The 12941-nt window shown below is 38.9% G+C and overlaps 1 protein-coding gene across 2 annotated transcripts in view; it reads right to left on the bottom strand.

Moving 5' to 3' along the window:
• Positions 1–12941, bottom strand: part of PRMT9 (protein arginine methyltransferase 9) — a 53736-nt gene that overhangs the window by 15316 nt on the left and 25479 nt on the right. The window lies entirely within an intron of this gene.

Genomic DNA, 12941 nt, shown 5'->3' with positions numbered 1-12941 from the left:
TCTTTCCCCCCCACTGGAATGGAGCATGTTTCAAAAACTCACATTACTAAAAACTTAGATGCTGAAGAAAAAAAAAGTATGTTCTTAAAGCTAATCCATTGCTATGAGTGTAAACCTTTTTGCAAGTAGGGCCTTTTGATTAGGCACAGCCTAGGATGGGTCTTGATCCTCTTACTGGCATCTTTTATAAGAGAATATAATTGAGAGAGAGGAGAGAAAAACACAGAAGCAATAAGCTGAAAGCAGCAAAACCCAGAAGAGAAGGGAGAAATCAGCAGACACCACCATGTGCCTTGCCATTTAACAGAGGAGTCCAGGATTATTGGCAGCCTCTTCAGAGAAAAAGCATAACCTGATGATGCCTTATTTGAACATTTTTCTCAACTTCAAAAGTGCAACCCTATAAACTAATAAATTCCCATTGTTAAAAGCCAACCCATTTCTGAACATATTGCTTTTGGCAGCCCAGCAGACTAGAATAGGGTTTAATTCCAGAGTAGAGAGAGAGAGAACTTTTACAAAACAACCACCAAAAAAGAATAAACAACCCTTTTAAAAATGGGCAAAGAACTTGAACAACATTTCCCCAAAAAGAATATACAAATGGTTAATAAGCACATGGAAATATGCTCAACATAGTAGCCCTTATGGAAATGCTAATCAGTACCACAATGAAATACCACCACACAACCACAAGTGTAGCTATTATTAGTAAAACAAAATGAGTGTGGAGAGGATGCAGAAAAACTGGAACTCCAATGCACTGATGGTGGGAATGTACAATGGTACAGCCACTGTGAAGAGCAATATGGCAGTACTCAAAATATTAAATATAGAGTTAACTGTGTGACCTGGCAGTTTCATTCCTAGATATTTACCCAAGTAAAGTGAAAACAAGGTCTCAAACAGATACTTGTCACCAATGTTCACAGCAGCATTGTTCACAGAAGACAGAGTAGAAAAAACCCAAGTGTCCATCAACAAATGAATGCATAAACAAATGCGGTACATACACATAATGGAGTATTCACTCATAAGGAAGAATGAAGTTCAAAGACATGCTGCAACATGGATGAACTCTGAAAACATTGTGCTGAGTGAAACAGGCAAAGAATTAGACAAATATTTTATGATGTCACTTATATGAGATACCTGGAAACAATTTCTTAGAGACAAAAAAAAAAACACAAAAAACAGAGGTACCAGGAGATGGGGGGAGGGAGCCCAGAAGAGGTAGTTTTTGCTGGGTGGATACAGAGTATTTGTAAATAAAATTAATATATAAAGGGGGGAGGAGACCACCAGATATAATATGAAGGTAAGAATAAGAAGAAAACAGAGAATTAAGTGAAAACCTGTAACGTATATAGTTTAATCAATACCAAAGAAAAATTTCAACCACCCAGACATTTTAACATGGCTAAACAAAATATCTCAGGTAAACTAAAACAGCTGTTGTACACTGCAGACACCCAGAACAAAGAACACCACCCTTGTGTTCTAGCATTTAGGGGACACTGAATAAACACCCATCTCCTGACTACTGAGAAAAGCCATTCACTTGATGAGTCTTACCCAAGCTCCCAGGCTCCAACAAAGTTCCTAATCAGCGTTTCACTACCTCACTCTTAAATGCAGTGAGCAGAAGAGAACATGTTTTAAATTTGTAGCTAATGTCCTTTGAAAATTTTGAGAAGTTATTGCATTCATAAAATTAGAAGAGAATCAGAACAGGGTGCTATGAAAAAGGAAACAAAATTAAGGGGAGAAAAAGGTTCTTGGAAATTAAGAATGCTGAAATAAAAATATTAAATAAGCAGGTAGAAAGATAAAGTTGAGGGAATTACTTAAAAAGTAAAATTTAAATATAATATATATGGGCAAAAAGATAAGAGATACAGAGGATCAATTCAGCAGGTCCAACACTGGCTAATAGTGCTAGAAAGAGAAAACAATACAGCAGAGAAGAAAATATCCAAGAAATAATAGAAGAATGTGTCTTCACATTTAAAGGACCTAAAATAGTCAACCTTCACAGTCCACAAGATAATGGAGCCCCAACATCCCAACTTTTTGGTGCTGAGAGCAAAAGTAGTGTTGGATTCTTGGAGGCCTAGGGGCCTGCCTGCTTGGGGATAAAAGTCAGAAGATTCTGCTTCTTTTGGACTACTTAGCCTCCAGGGCTCTAAAAAGTAAGAGAGTATGGGAGCTTTGGATACAAATACTTTTTTAGCATACCAGTATGACTTAGCACATGTATGTTGTTGTTTAAGCTTTTTTTCTTCTTGTTGCAGTTGGAGCTGAGTTGAGCTAAGCTAAGTTTAACACATATACACACAGGAGGAACTACAGTTTTCTCTTGGAACTGTGAAATAAAACATTTTGCACAATCTTAAAGCTTGATCTAGAGCAGTACCATTTGAACATTTGAATAAAGAACATGCATGGGGAAGCAGACTTGGCCCAATGGATAGGGTGTCCACCTACCACATGGGAGGTCCACAGTTCAAACCCTGGGCCTCCGTGACCCATGTGGAGCTGGCCCATGTGCAGTGCTGATGTGCACAAGGAGTGCCCTGCCACACAGGGGTGTCCCCTGCGTAGGGGAGCCCCATGCGCAAGGACTGCACCCCGTAAGGAGAGCCACCCAGCACGAAAGAAAGTGCAGCCTGCCCAAGAATGGTGCCACACTCACGGAGATCTGATACAAGAAGATGACGCAACAAAAAGAAACAAAAAGATTCCTGGTGCCGCTGATAAGGATAGAAGCAGTCGCAGAAGAACACATAGTGAATGGACACAGAGCAGACAACTGGAGGGTGGGGGAAGGGAAGATAAATAAATACATAAAATCTAAAAAAAAAAACATGCATGAACAAGAATGAATAAAAGTCAAGAAAGTGATGCCTTCAGAGTTCAGGCTTAAAATAGTATTCAACCTAAAATTCTACAACCAGTCAAATTTATCATTTAAGTATAAGCATAGGCATTTTCGGGTACATAAAAATTCAGAAAGTTTACCTCCTATACACCATTTTTAAAGAAGGTATTTGAAAATCCACTTCAGCCAAACTAGAAATAAACTAATTATCAGGGAGTAAATTTTTTTTTAAGATTTATTTTTTTATTTCTTTCTCTCCCCTTCCCCTCCATTGTCTGCCCTTTGTGTCCATTTGCTCTGTGTGTTCTTCTGTGTCCGCGTGGATTCTTGTCAGCGGCACCAGGAATCTGTGTCTCATTTTGTTGCATCAGCTGTGTGTGCGGTGCCACCCCTTGGCAGGCTGCACTTTGCTCACATGGGGCACGCTGCATGTGGGCCAGCTCACCACATGGGTCAGGAGGCCCTGGGTTTGAACCCTGGACTTCCCATGTGGTAGGCGGATGCTCTATCAGTTGAGCCAAATCCACTTCCCCCGAGGGTAAACTGAGGAGGTAAAGGCCAATAAAGGTAAATCAACCAACCTAGCTATATACACCCAAGCAGAATGATCGAGCGAACGAGCTCCTATTTGTTTTATTAAAAACAGAAATACTCTGAATTACTGAGACTTAAAATTGATCATCTGAGCCCTTAACTTAACCTACAGGCTAGCAAAAACCTATAGTTCAAATAGAGTCTACAACTCAGATCAGCTATACAAAAGCTGTCAGGAAAAGAAAACAAGGGAAAAGAAGGAAGGAGAAGGGGAGGAAGGAAAGGGGAAAAGAAAGATTTATAAGACAATCCAAAAGAAATGCACAGGTCTTCTGTTGCCATCAAATGAAGCAGAGTTGGAGAATACTTTAAGGTACTTTATACCAAGTAATTATTTTCATATTTCATTTAAACACTTTGTTTTTACTGAATATATCAAGCTGTTTTCTACGTGAACTTCCAGAACAGAATACTACAGACAAGTGGATTTCATTATTACACAACTCTTTTATAGTTAACTTTTCACTCCTAAATTAAATATTTAGAGTTGGTAAAGATCTATTTATAAAAATATAGGAATAAATATCTCACCAATTCATTTGTGCATACCTAAAATATAATTCCTACAAATTTCTAAAATATCATGCTATATAGTTTCCCTAAATAGATCATTAAAACCTAAATGACCTTATCCTATTCTTTAATACAATTTTGGCACTTTGGCTCTTAAATTAGTTTAAATTATTAATTCTGCTGGCTTTTCCAAATGGATTATCTCAACTTCTTCACTACTTAAAAACCCCTAAAACCAGAATGATAATTAAATTATAACAATACCTGACAACTAAATATAATGTATGACACTTGCGTTGGGGGCTAAGGCTACAAAAAATATTACTGAGACAACAGTGAAAAAATGTTAATGTGGACTATAAATGAAGTAATAGTATTTTATCAATGTTAAATCTGAGTATGATCATTTTACTTTTATTATGATATATAGCAGAAGAAAGCCTTTGTTCTCAAGAGACACATACTAAGTGCTAAAGTAATGGTAAAGTTCATGATGCCTACAATTGTCAAATAGTTCAGTAAATACTTTTACTATTTTTGCAATTTTTTTTAAGTTTGAAATTTTGAAATTTTTCAAAATAAAAAGTTGGGGGAAAATTTAACATTAAGTACACAGGTTACTCTTATAACAGCTCACTTTCTCTCTAAAGACAAGCTAACAACCAAAGCATAAACAGAAGTAATATGATGAGCACAGAATCAGCAAGGAAAGTTAGAGGTGATTGCTAAACGTAATGGCAACAGATTCAGACAAGTTATGTTCCTATACCAGAATAATCTAGCTTCATGTTCGAAATATAATTAATGATCATTTGAATTGTAGTATGTTCAAACATATAGATTAGCCTAAAAACTCCATCCCCAAACCCAGTGCTTTTACTTATTTTTGTTATTCCTCTATCAGCTTTTTAACGTTTTAGGTAAAGTCTGGTAGAAACTGAATCTGCACAATTAGTGAAATAACATTCCTATTGATAACTTATCTCAACAAAATTTGTACCCATGCCTTTACTAAAACAGATGAAATTTCAATGCCTTCCTAAATCACTGGAGAAACCTTCCTGTTTTCCTCAAATGGATTAACTTTAATCCTGACAAATCATTTACCAAATCTGCTTGAACAAATGAAGTTATCAGCTAACTGACTGTGATCCATTTAAATAAAAAACAGATCAAATTTCTCTTAGGATTACAAAGGTTTCAGAAATGAGAGACTAGCCACAGAACTCTGTTGCTTGACTAACACTGCCCCTCAAAATAACCACAAGAGGGTACCATTCCACAAAATCAGCAAACTCAAAAAGCAAAGAGGTTAATGAAAGCCAACCTTCTGAACACGAAGTAATATGTGAAAGAGGAGGGAGAAAAATGCCATGCAAGTCATTGAGGTAGTAAACAGAAATATTTAGGCTAAACAAAATGTCGAAAATTTCATCTCCTGAATCCTAAGAGTCAGCCAAAGCTGATTCGAGTACTAGCAATCATGCCAGAGAAAAATACTACACAAAAGCAGTTTTTGGGAAATATTTTCAAAGGTCATATTCACCCTATTTTAATCTAAAATCTTTAAATCTTTCCTAACTTCAGTGTTAGGAATGCTTTTTAAATAAGTTAAGATGAAACAATAATCAACTTCAAACTCTCCTTAACTTTATGACATTGAATGTTTTGTCTTTATCATTTACACCATTGCAGCTGCCAGACTCTCTGACAGAATCCTATACAAAGCTAACAATATTCAGAACTACCTGTGCCTTCACAGCTGCAATGAAAAAAATAGGTTCTAACACAAAAGTCCAGCCATAAAATGGCAAAAATTCTGAAAACTCTTCACTGTTCCCTTGGGATTCAACATAAAAATTTTTAAAGGTTATTTAAATTTAAAAAAGAAGCTTACCAAGTTTTCAAGCTTTCCCTGTATTTTAATCTAGTATGAGTTAATAAAACTTAAAAATGAATATTTTAAAACAATGAATGCAAATGTAACTGAAGACTAAATACTTTACCTTGCTAAATGGTACCTTTTCCTTGCCATTTTTTTTTATAAGTCCAATGACACAGGTGTCCTTTATCCTTACCCTAAATACAATCTATTCTCCCTACCACTAACTTCATTCTGATCACTTTATGAGGCCTCCCAGTTGTCAGAAGTTAATGATAGTAACAGGAGACCTGGGTGAGAAGATCTACACACCTCTGGCCTCAGGATCAAAACACCTGTAAAGAAAATTTGCTATAACTTAGGCCAAAGGTAAAGACCAGTAGGTTCACTGCAACCCATGAGGCACTGGGAAGATGGGGGAGGGACTGTTCCTGGGTGAAACAAAGATTGAGGCTGCTACTAGCATTAAATGCCAAGAGAGAAACATCCTGCAATGCACAGCACAGTCCCACAGAGGGATGAGGTGTCCCACCCAAAATGCCAACAGCACCACTCCCAAACAGAAGAACAGTGGGAAGCGGAGTTAGCAGGAGCCTTCATGAAGCTGTACCTCCCATTAATATAACCAAATCAATCATTCAGACAGAGCAGACTGACAAATTGTTTTATAACCAAAAATGCTTTTTAAAAATACTTTATAGGATTCCACTTAAATCAAATGTGACTATAAATTCATGTGTCATTCTTACCATTAGTCACAATGAAGCTACCAAAACAAATTCCAAAAAGATTGACACAGTGATCCATTATTCATCACATTTGAAATGTGTGTCTCTTAGCACTAATTTATGTTTCAAACAAAAAAATCAATTTTTTACTTGCAATTTACCTAATTTTTAAAGAAAAATGAGATTTTAAAATATCAATAATGACCTTATCATTAAAAGGCCCTCACATAACAAACATTATGTCACCACTGTATTCAAATCAGTGTGCTATTATAAAGGCAAACAGACATTAAAAAAAAAACACTAGATTATCAAAACTTATGTAATTGTACACTAAATATTTAAGCTTTCATAGTATAGAAATTATATATATAAATACTAGAAATTATAAATGAATACTGAACTCCAGTTTACAGTAGGTTTGATTTCCACAGTGGTATGATTAGCAATTCTGAAACTATTTCAAGTGCTTTCTAGACATTTCTGGAGTAAATGTTGATGCTAGTGGGATCTAAGTTTTCACTGTTGGAGAAAGGAAACTACAAATATGAAAACGAGAAAAACTAAAATGACCCTGTGGTGGTGGACTGGAATTAAAAGTATCAATACTAGGGAAGCGGACCTGGCCCAGTGGTTAGGGAGTCCGTCTACCATATGGGAGGTCTGCAGTTCAAACCCTGGGTCTCCTTGACCCGTGTGGAGCTGGCCCATGCGCAGTGCTGATGCGCGCAAGGAGTGCCGTGCCACGCAGGGGTGCCCCCGCGTAGGGGAGTCCCACGCAGAAGGAGTGCGCCCCGTAAGGAGAGCCGCCCAGCATGAAAGAAAGTACAGCCTGCCCAGGAATGGTGCCGCACACAGAGAGAATTGACGCAGCAAGATGACACAACAACAAAGAGACACAGATTCCCATGCCGCTGACAAGAGAAGCGGACAAAAACAAGAACACACAGCAAATGGACACAGAGAACAGACAACTGGGGGGTGGGAAAGGGGAGAAAAATAAATAAAATAAATCTTTAAAACAAAAAAAGTATCAATATTACCTCATGGTTTTATATAGATAGGTAAATATATAGATGTAAGCGTATATGTGTATGATTGTGCATGTGTGTGTATATGAATCCATACACTTATACACATACACACACTCTTCCTTGTTTTGTCTGCTAAGAGGGCCTAGAAGAAATGACTAACCAGTACCAATGAACATGCCAACCATCAAGATCTTGGTTTCAAAATACTGTTCTCCACTAAAAGGAACCAGGGCTTCCTGTAGAAAGACTGAAAGCTGGAGCAAAGATAATACAAATGAGTCTAGATCATCTGATTGCATCAAAAGAACATGCTCAAAGACAAATGGGAACCTATTAAAACAATAAAGGGACCAGTGTGAAAGAACGCCCACTGGCCAATTCTTTAGACATTTTAAGCATCAAAATAAATATTGATAATAATGGATTATAACCCACTGAATAAAATAAGAACCCACAAGCCCATATCAAAATGGCAGAAGGCAGAAGGATAGTGCTTTCACACAGCAGAATGCCAACTAATATAGAAAAACTGGTGACAGAAAATCAATGGAGGTTAAAATTAGTGAATAAAGGTTAAATGAAGAATAGGATATTTACATAATCTCAAAGTAACTCCCCATGAATGACATATTAACTATAAGAGATAAATAGGAAACATAGCGGAGAAACCTAGCAGACACAACCTTAAACAAATGATCAAAGTTAACATCACCAGAAACAAAACGAATAAGTCTCATGTGCCTTCTGATACGATGCACTGAATACACATCATTTCTGTGGTATCTCTGCCAAATATGTATAATATAAATCTAATAATTTAAATGAAGGATCATTCTACAAAATAACTGGCCTGTATTCTTAAAAAAAATGACAAAGTCATAGAAGACAGTCAAAGGTTTCTAAAGGACATTATTAGATCAACAGAGAAAATTTAAATATGGCCTGCACATTAAATAATACCTGTTAATTTTCTGATATTGGGCACTGTACTGTGGTTATATAAGAGAATGTCTTTGTTCTGAAGAAATACACAGGGAAGCAGATGTGGCTTAAGCCACTGGGCTCCTGTCTACCATATGGGAGATCCAGGGTTTGTTTCCTGGGCCTCCTGGTAAAGGCAAGCTGGCCCACCTGGCAAAAGACCAAGCGGCATGCTGACCCATGCAGGAGTTCTTGCCCACACAGGAGTGGTGGCCCGAGCAGAGAGCTGGCCCACACGGAGTGTTGGCCTGCACAGGAGTACTGTAGTGCTTGCCCGTGCACAGAGCTGGTGCAGCAAGAAGACGCAACAAAAAGAGACACAGGGGAGACACAGTAAGAGACACAGCAGACCAAAAAAGAGACACAGGGGAGAGACAGTAAGAGACACAGCAGACCAGGGAGCTGAGGTGGCGCAGGCAATTGAGTACCTCTCTCCTACTCCAGAAAGTCCCAGGATCAGTTCCTGATGCCACCTAAAGAGAAAGAGAGAAGAAAAGACAAGCAGACACAGAAGAACACACAGCAAATGGGCACAGCAGACAGCGAGTACAAACAATAGAGGGGAGGAAATAATTTTTTTTTAAAAAAGAAAAAATAACTTGGAAAAAAAGAAATACACAGTGAGAAAGCGGCGATGGCTCAAGCAACTGAACTCCCTTTTAACATATGGAGGACCCAGGTTTGATTCCCAGGACCTCCTAGTAAAAAAGGCGTCCCAGACCTGCACAGCACAGAGAGGTGCACCCCCTGCACAGCACTGCAAAGCAACGCATCAAAAAGACAATAATGTGGAGAACCAGCAAGACGGCGACAGAGTAAGGAACTCGTAGAGTCAGCTCCTGCTACAGAGCAGTTAGCAAATACCCAGAGCTCTCTGGAGCTAGCTGAAGCACCTGTTTGAGGGTCCAGCAGACCAGAAGAGCATCCTGCAACATCATTGAAGGAATGGAAGGAGGAGGCTGCCCGTCTGCAGAAAAGACTTGTAAGTAGAGCGCTCCATGCCCTGGAGGCCGGTGCCCATCCTCCACTGGAGGCACGAGCTGCCTCAGGAGCTGTTTCACAGCTGGAATTGAAAACTCCACTTCCCAAAAGCTGGGGGAGGAAAAGACGGTTGGACACCAACTTAAGCTACTGAGGAATAAATTCAGCAGGCTAAAGTATAATCCTGAAAACAGCTAAAGTTTAAGTTTTTCCAAGTCAGAAAGAGGCCAGGAGACACCATCTTAACTTCATACTAGACATGAGGAGAAGTGGGGCAGAATGAAAACCACAGTGCTAGTGGGGACCGGCTTCTTTCCATCCAGATCATATTGCAGTTCTAGCCTAGGCCCCAGTGCCACCTCCAGCAGGGAGGAATCTCCAGGGACCTGCGCCAGCCTCTCCGGGAAATTAACTGGCCAAGCTGCAGAGGCAGGTGATTATCCTACTCTGGCAGCACAAGCAGCCCCAAGGGTTATTCTGTGGCTCGAATTGGAAGCTCCATTTCCCAAAAAAGGGAGGAGGAAACAGTTGGCTGCCGATTTCGGCTACTGACTGGTAGACTTGGTTGGCTAAGATATAATCCTGGGAACAGGTGGAGTGTGAATCAGCCCAAGTCGGAAAGAGGCCAGTGGCCCCCATTTTGACTCTGCCCCCAGCATGAGGAGAAGCCGGGCTGATCTAAAATCACTGTGATGGTAAAGACCAGTTTCTTTCATCCAGATCAGCCCACAGCCCTAGCCTAGGATTCAGCTTCCACTCTGGCAGGGAGGAGGCTGGTGAGCCCTGCACCAGCCTATGCAGGTACTGCAGGTACATTTGGCTGCACAGACTGAAAATTGGAATAGACATCTACCAGGACAACTGCAGTAATCTTGGACCCACACTGCATAGACTGCTGCTCACACCTGCAGCACCACTACTGTCCCAGGCAGAGAAGAAAGGGACATAAAGCTTCATTAGCCTCTCTGGGCAACTACAGTCTAGGCCTGCATGACTTGGATTATTCTACACAGCTGTAACTCTGTGCCTATCCCTGGCAAAGGAGAAAGTTGGCGCAGTGAGGGCAGCTTGAGCCTCCACAGCTTATAGCACCAACTACGTGCTTGGCTCCTACTGCACAACCAGCAAGGGAGGAAAGGCAGAAAGCCCTAAAATAAAGAGTAAAACTGCACCCGGAATAAATATTCTAGTAAGCCAGATGCAAAGACACCAACAAAAAATTAAAACCCACACCAAGAAACAGGAAATTATGGCCCAGTTAAAGGAATATGATAAGCCTCCAGAGGACATAAAGGAGTTGAGACAACTAATCACAGATGTTTAAACAAATCTCCTTAATAAAATCAATGAGCTGGCTAAAGAGTTTAAGGACATTAAGAAGACACTGGATGAGCACAAAGAAGAATTTGAAAGCATACATATAAAAACAGCAGCTCTTATGGGAATGGAAGGTGCAATCAATGAAATTTAAAAAACACTGGAATCATATAATGGCAGATTTGAGGAGGCAGAAGAAAGGACTGGTGAGCTTGAAGAAATGGCCTCTGAAAGTGAATATACAAAAGAACAGATGAAGAAAAGAATGGAAACAATTGGACAAGGTCTCAGGGAACTAAATGAGAGCAAAAGGCATGCAAACAAATGTGTCACGGGTGTCCTAGATGGAAAAGGGGAAGGGGGCGTAAGGAATATTTGAAGAAATAATGGTAGAAAAATTCCCAACCCTATTGAAGGACATAGATATCCCTGACCAAGAAGCACAACATACTCCCATCCAAAAAAATCCAAACAGACCAATTCTAAGACACATACTCATCAGAATGTAAAAGGCCAAAGACAAAGAGAGAATTCTGAGAACAGCAAGAGAAAAATAATGCATAACATGTAAGGGATATCCAATAAGATTAAGTGCTGATTTCTCACCAGAAACCATGGAGGCAAGACGACAGTGGTCTGATATATTTAAGATACTACAAGAGAAAAACTTCCAGCCAAGAATCTTATATCCAGCAAGATTGTCTTTCAAAAATGAAGGCGAAATTAGAATAGTCACAGATAAACAGAAACTGAGAGAATTTCTAAGCAAGAGACCAGAATTTCAGGAAATACTAAAGGGTGTGCCAGAGCCTGAAAAGAAAAGACAGGAGGGAGGGGCCTGGAAGAGTCTAGAAATGAAGATTATATCAATAAAAGTAACTAAAGTGTCAAAAGAGTGGTGAAAATAACATATGACAGATAAAACCCAAATATTTAGAGACAAACTTAACCAATGATGTAAAACACTGGTATTAAAAAAAACTGCAACTCAACGTTGAAACAAATCAAAAAGGCCTAAATAACTGGATGAACATTCCATGCTCATGGATTGGAAGACTAAATATCATTAAGATGTCAATTCTACTAAAATTGATATACAGATTCAATGCGATCCCAATAAATATTTTACCAGAATTTTTAAAAAAAATTGAAAACACGATTATCAAATTTATTTGGAAGGGTAAGGGGTCCTAAATAGCCAGAAACATCATAAAAAGGAAAAGGGAGCCCTCTTCTCCAGACTTTAAATCATATTAGCTAGTTATAATGGTAAATACAGCATGGTACTGGCATAAAGACAGACACATAGACCAAAGGAAACAAACTGATGGTTCAGAAACAGACCTTCACAGGTATGGTCAAGTGATTTTTGACTAGCCTATCAAACTCACACAGCTCAGGCAGAACAATCCATTCAACAAATGGTGCAGAAAGAACTGGACATCCAAAGCCGAAAGAAGGAAAGAGGACCCCTATCTCACACCTTACCCAAAAATTAACTCAAAATGGATCAAAAACCTAAAAATAAAAGAACCATAAAATTTCTAGGAGAAATTGTAGGAAAATATCTTCAAAACCTGGTGGTAGGTAGTGGATTCTTGAAGCAGGTAAGAGGAGGACTGAGATGGACTACTGATGTTTAATGTATGTAGAAGTTTTAATTAGCTTTACTGTTAAAGTGTGGAAATATATAGAGTAGATGGTAACACATAGTGAGTAACTGCTAGTTTATTTGGGGATGTGAATGAAAATGGTAGTCTAGGTATATAAATGCCAATTGACAGAATGTTAGAGAATAATCTAGGAACTGAATAGCATCATAAACCAAGCGGTGGATGAGAACTGTGAGGTGTTGCAAATGTGGAGAAGCATGGGACAAATACAGCTGGAGTGACCTAGGGACTCTAGATTCTAGTAATAATATAATATTCTTGCATCTATGCGAAAGAAGTATTGTGTTGATAATGAGGCGGTATGGAAAATGTGAGCCAAATGTATACTACGGACATGGTAACAATCAATGATATTAT

This window comes from Dasypus novemcinctus, chromosome 1 (assembly GCF_030445035.2).
Source record: "Dasypus novemcinctus isolate mDasNov1 chromosome 1, mDasNov1.1.hap2, whole genome shotgun sequence".
In the NCBI taxonomy this organism is placed as follows: Eukaryota; Metazoa; Chordata; class Mammalia; order Cingulata; family Dasypodidae; genus Dasypus; species Dasypus novemcinctus.
This window is presented reverse-complemented; position numbering and strand designations above follow the sequence as displayed.